This window comes from Rutidosis leptorrhynchoides, chromosome 11 (genome assembly GCF_046630445.1).
Source record: "Rutidosis leptorrhynchoides isolate AG116_Rl617_1_P2 chromosome 11, CSIRO_AGI_Rlap_v1, whole genome shotgun sequence".
NCBI classification, from domain to species: domain Eukaryota; kingdom Viridiplantae; phylum Streptophyta; class Magnoliopsida; order Asterales; family Asteraceae; genus Rutidosis; species Rutidosis leptorrhynchoides.
Genome location: NC_092343.1, coordinates 206,512,206 through 206,518,462, shown reverse-complemented (window position 1 = coordinate 206,518,462; position 6,257 = coordinate 206,512,206).

The following is a 6,257-nucleotide window of genomic DNA, read 5'->3' as shown; positions in this document are numbered from 1 at the left end:
GTGTCATTATATTATACTAACTCATGCATCAGTTCCCAACACTACTTCAAAAACATTCATAATTTAAGTTCGAATTTTTTTCCAGAATTTAGAAAAGAAAACAGTTTCTTTTCTGATGTGACACTGATAACGCGAGAAGATAAATAATTTCGGATAAGAATAGTTATGAAATTATCTTCAGAAATATCGAGGATATTTATAATAGAGGATACGATAATATCTTAGAATTTCTAATACCCGAGGATGATGATGATGAAGATTTATCCATAAAGGTTTAGAGTCAGGAGCAAGGTATTCGTTAATGACTTCAGTAGATACTGAATCATTTGGATTCTTTGAAGGCAGATTTAGTCTTTGTGATTTGTCCACAGTCTCCTTCATGGTTTGCTCAATCCGTTTTCCAGTTCCAACTTTTCTGAACTTTGCCAACATACTATTCTTTTTCATCAATTTTCGACTGTTAAAGTCGTTTACAGTTTTTGTTGCTTCTTTCAGCCTTTTCAACATTTAGAGTATTGATTCGTAGACTGGGTGCTTTTCAGAATTTCAGAATTAAATATCATAATTCTAAGAGATAAATGTTATATGTATACATATATCTGTTGATGTAGACATGCTGGGAGATTTCAAAATACTGATTGCTAGTTCTTGGTAAGTGGTATGGTCATTCTCATTATAAGATGCGGATGAGTATATGATAGGGTTTCTATAAATATAATGATTTTTCGGAAAATCAAAGATCAACGAAGTTGTTGGTAAGTTTACTGCTAATGTGGTGAGATATAAACGGTTCTCTGGTAACGAAGTTGAAGGGCAAACTTATATATCAAGATTATAATAAGGCTAATTCGAATGAAAGTCGAAGTTAGTTTGTTGGAGCTGTGATAAAATTAGCTAATTTTGAAAAAGGTTTGAAATGTTATTTTCGGTCATAGCAATGTCAACAGAGCTAGCATAGATACGGGTTAAACGTTTACTCAAGTTTCGAGTGTTTTCAGGTGCATAACTATATGCATAAATCTTTCCTTCCATAGATGAAGTGCGGTTGGTTCATCCACCTGATTGAGGTGTTTTCAAGAATCATGAAAGGTTTGAACGCAGATTGTAATCATCAAGATACAAATGAGGTTTAAGATGAAATCAAGTGGCAAGCTTGAAAAGATGTTTAGTTTCATATGTTATAATCAATATTTTATTTCATTTTAATTGTCCAATGTTGGCAGTCAACAGTTAGCAGTCCATAATTAGTAATTCAATAATTCATATATAGTTTAGTATATAATATTCGAATTAATTAATACGTATCGTGACCCATTGTATACATGTCTCAGACTCGATCACAACTCAAAGTATATATATTATTATAGAATCAACCTCAACCCTGTATAGCTAACTCAATCATTACTGCATATAGAGTGTCTATGGTTATTCCAAATAATATATATAGATGCGTCGATATGATATGTTAAAACATTGTATACGTGTCCCGATATTTAAAATGCGTAAATAACAGTATTTAAATGACGATAAATAAAGTGCGTAAAATAAATAACAGAAATTAAATGACGATAAATAAAATTGCGAGAATATAAATTGTGATAAATAAACTGCGATAAAAAAATTGCGATAATAAAATGTAATAAGGAATTAACAGTTAGCTAGGAACAGTTAGCTAGGATTTTGTTAGCGTGGATTCTTAACAAAATTTTCTCATGGTTAATTTGTTTGTTTCTAACAAATTTTATTTTTGTCCAATGTTTTCTTCATTATGCCACTTGTTGGATTCTGATAGATCAAAATCCAAATATGAAATTGAATGAAAAGGGTTATTCTGCGGTGAACGGATACGTATATGGTGGTTGTAAATAGGATAGTAAATGACTGTTGAATTAGATTTGAAAGAATGTACAGTGTACTTATTAATGTGAAATCTAAATATTCCTCAGGTATTACCTACCCGTTAAAATATTTTCACCATTAACAATTTGTACGAAAGAATTTTTAATTACAATCTTTATGAAAAAATATATATCCATATATATTTTCTTTAGATGTAATCATGGATTTAATGAGTCAATATGATATTAAACTCGTTTGATTTACCGTTAGAACAAGAATATATAATCTCTAAAACATTAGAGATTACATAATCGCCATGTCGAACGAAGATAAATGATGTAGAATGATTCGCAGATTGATGATTATGCTCGAGGTACATAATAAGATGTTGAGGTGTGTGATGTTGAACTTGGGTTGTTGGTGGTACTGGTATTGATGTTGGTGCTGGTGATGTTGCTGAAGCTAGTAAATTTTGCATCATATTCTCCAAAGTCACTACCCGAGCGCGAAATTCGTTGACTTCTTCTATTATTTTGGGATGATTGTCGGTTGGAACGAGCAGATGAATAAAAGTTTAGAATTTTAGATAGAATATAATCGTGACGAGATATCCTGGAAATAAGGGTGAAAATGGTGTTTCGGACTGATTCGTCGGTAAGTGTTTCAGGTTCTTCACCAAGAGGTGAATTTGGTTGGTGGAAGGAATCTCCTTCTTCGCGTCTCTATTGATTAAGTCGACTACGAACCTATCAAATGTATTGGGGATGGCTGATTGGTTGATTCATTCCGGTGACACTGCTTTCGGTGCTCTAGTGAAACTCTATGTCGGAATAGCTGTCGGAATAACTATCGGAATAGCTATCAGAATCTAAAGGACTCGGACTGGTTGAGTGATTCATCTCGTACGATCAGATGAAGGATTTTCGATAAGAAATAGAATAGGATGTAGATTAGTACCCTGCATTACATAATGTACATATGCATATATAATACTAAAATCCCATAAGTTACGGAGGAATCTACGGAAGCTGTCAAGCAAAGTCTACAGTAACAGCTACGCTAAGATGTGAATTATCAGATACGCTAAGATATGAATTTTGTCTATACACTATTCATGCAGTCAATGTAGTAAAACGTGTCTAGACTAAGAATGATAAGCAAATAATTTTCGACACTAAATGATAAGCAAAACTTTTGACATGCAGACACGGTCGAAGTCCAGACCCACTAATGCATCTAAACAACTATCAGTTAGACACACTAATGCAAGACCTAGTTCGCTAAGACCACCGCTCTAATACTAACTCTAACAACCCGTCCTAATCCATCTGGATGAATACATTACAATTGGTTACATCGCGAGGTACTTGACCTCTATATGATACATTTTACAAACATTGCATTCGTTTTTAAAAGACAAACTTCCATTACATCGACAGTTGACGGCATGCATATCATTTCATAATATATCCAACTATAATTGACTTAGTAATAATCTTAATGAACTCGACGACTCGAATGCAACGTCTTTTAAAATATGTCATGAATGACTCCAAGTAATATCTCTAAAATGAGCAAATGCACAGCGGAACTGTATAGAGAAAAAAATCATTCATATGGATTGAACACCTGGTAACTGACATTAACAAGATGCATATAGAATATCCCCATCATTCTGGGACACCCATCGGACATGATAATTTCGAAGTACTAATGCATTCCAAATTCCAGAATGAGGCTTGTTGGGCCCGATAGATCTATCTTTAGGATTCGCGTCAATTACGGGTGCACTAATTCTCAAAATTAGTGATGTTCCCTAATTATTAGGCTACCAAGCTAAAAGGGGCATATTCGGTTTAATAATTCAACCATAGAATGTAGTTTCGATTACTTGTGTCTATTTCGTAAAACAGTTATAAAAGCAGCGCATGTATTCTCAGTCCCAAAAATATATATTGCAAAAGCATTTAAAAAGGGAGCAAATGAAACTCACAATACTGTATTTTGTAGTAAAAATACATATGACGATATTGAACAATGCAGGGTTGGCCTCGGATTCACGAACGTATATCATTTGTATATCTATATTAAAACATATAATCGTAACTGAACAAATTTATTTATTGTATCTTTAATTTATATTTTATGTATGTTTAATTTGTGTATATATTTTCATAATAGTTAATATTTATATAGTTTATTAATATCTATATTTATATATATACTTGTCTAATGTTATATTTAAAAATCGATAGTTTGTTATTTGTAAGTGTTTATATAAATAATATTAGTAGATTTGATATATATAGTTAAGTTTGTGTTAAATATATTTTTATACAAATAGCTTTTGTTTGAGAATTTAATAATTATGATAATATTAATATTAGTAATAATAATAATGATATTATATAATAATAATAATAAAGATAGTGATGATAATAATGTTAATAAAAATAATGATATTAATAATGATAGTAATATTTAGCTTTTTAACAATGGCAACAATAATTATGATAATTGTAGTAATTCTTTTAAATCATAATTCAATTAAAATATTAATCATTTTCATAATAACATTTATACTCGATTTTTATATTCATAAGTTTAACAATATTATTAAAACTTTTATATTCATGGTCATACTAATCATAATCTTCATATTTAGTTTCTAAACTAATGATTATAGTTTCTTATAACATTATTTCACAATCAACTCATAACTTTTACATGAATTCTTATAATCACTTCCTATAATCTCTATTATGTCATCTTTTATTATATACTTACATTATCAACATGTTAAATCTCCTTTTAGTTATAATGATACTAGTAATACTAATACAATGATAATAATACTAATAATAATAATTTTAATAATGATAATACTAATAATTTTTGGAATGATAATACTAGTAACAAAAATGATAATGTCCTAAGTTATGTTAATGATAATAATTAATAATACTAACCTTTAGTAATACTTATAATACTTGTATCTAGGATATTCATAATAATAATTACTATAATACTGATAATAATAATAATAATCATAGTGATAACAATAATAATCATAATAATAAAATTAATAATATTAAATTATACCTTAGTAGCATTAAAAAGAAGTAGACTGCCCGAGACGGAACTCCAACCCATGACCTTCTGCTCACACTCAAACACACTTAACCACTCATCCAATACTGTTTTTCTGAATTAGTATCACCCCTTATAAACTTAACCCGTTTCTCTTTTGGTTTCTATTCCTTCTTCCTTTCTAATGAACTAGTTGACCTAAAGTACTAATCATTAAAACAAAACTTTAAATACTTCAAAATAATAATAACAATTTAATATTAAATGTTTAGATTAATTGAAAATAAAAAAAATAAAAAAACTTGAAAACAGCCCTCTGCTGTTCGACAATTAGGAAAAAAAAAAGAAAACATTGATTTCACGTTTGAAACATTTTTAGACTTTGTTATCTACATGAACTATCTTTCAGATCATCATTAAAACACTCTAGCATCATTAATTGAACATTATTTGTAACAGATTTCACTTATTCACTCAAAGAAAAATGTTTGACTTTTTAAAAACAAAACTTTGACTTCGAAATTCGAATTGGTTTTGAGGAATTGGAACTTGAAATTTTACAGAAAGTTTAAGTGGCTGATTCCTAACAACACTACATTATTACTTTTTGCAATTGAGTTCGAATTCTAGTTTTTGAATAATTGAACCAAGAACATTATAAACTCTAAATTGGATTTTAAGTTTTATGTAATTTTAGATTATAATTACAACATGAAATATATTGTAAATGATTACTGGAAACTTTTTAAATACTCAATTGAATCTGAAACATCAAAAGAACTTCGAATTTCTCCATGAACAAAATATTTGACTTTTTGATTTAAATGTTTGACTTCAAAATTCGAAATGAATATAAAGAATTGATGTTTGAAATCTTACAGATAGGTTGAGTGAAGGTTTCCTAATCAAACTACAATAATATATTTTGATAATTCATTCAAAATTGATCTATTGATAAATTGACCCAAGAATAGGGATTATAGACTTCTTTTTCTTTGTATCTGTTTTAATTTCGTTCACAGTAACACTAGTAATCATATATTGGCTGGATTTTTGTCTGATAATGTTGATGAAATAGATGTGTAACTGATTCCCGACAGAAACAAATTTTGAAAGAAAAGTTTGATCATGAATCCAAAAGGGAAATCGCACTACTGATTCCCTTATTATTTATACTTTATATAATTAATTTATTATTGATAAATATATATACAATTAATAATAATAACAATAATTAATAATAATAAACCATAATGATACTAAAAAAAATAAGAATGATAATAATTATATTATTGATAATAATAATACATTGTATTATTTTCTACTTG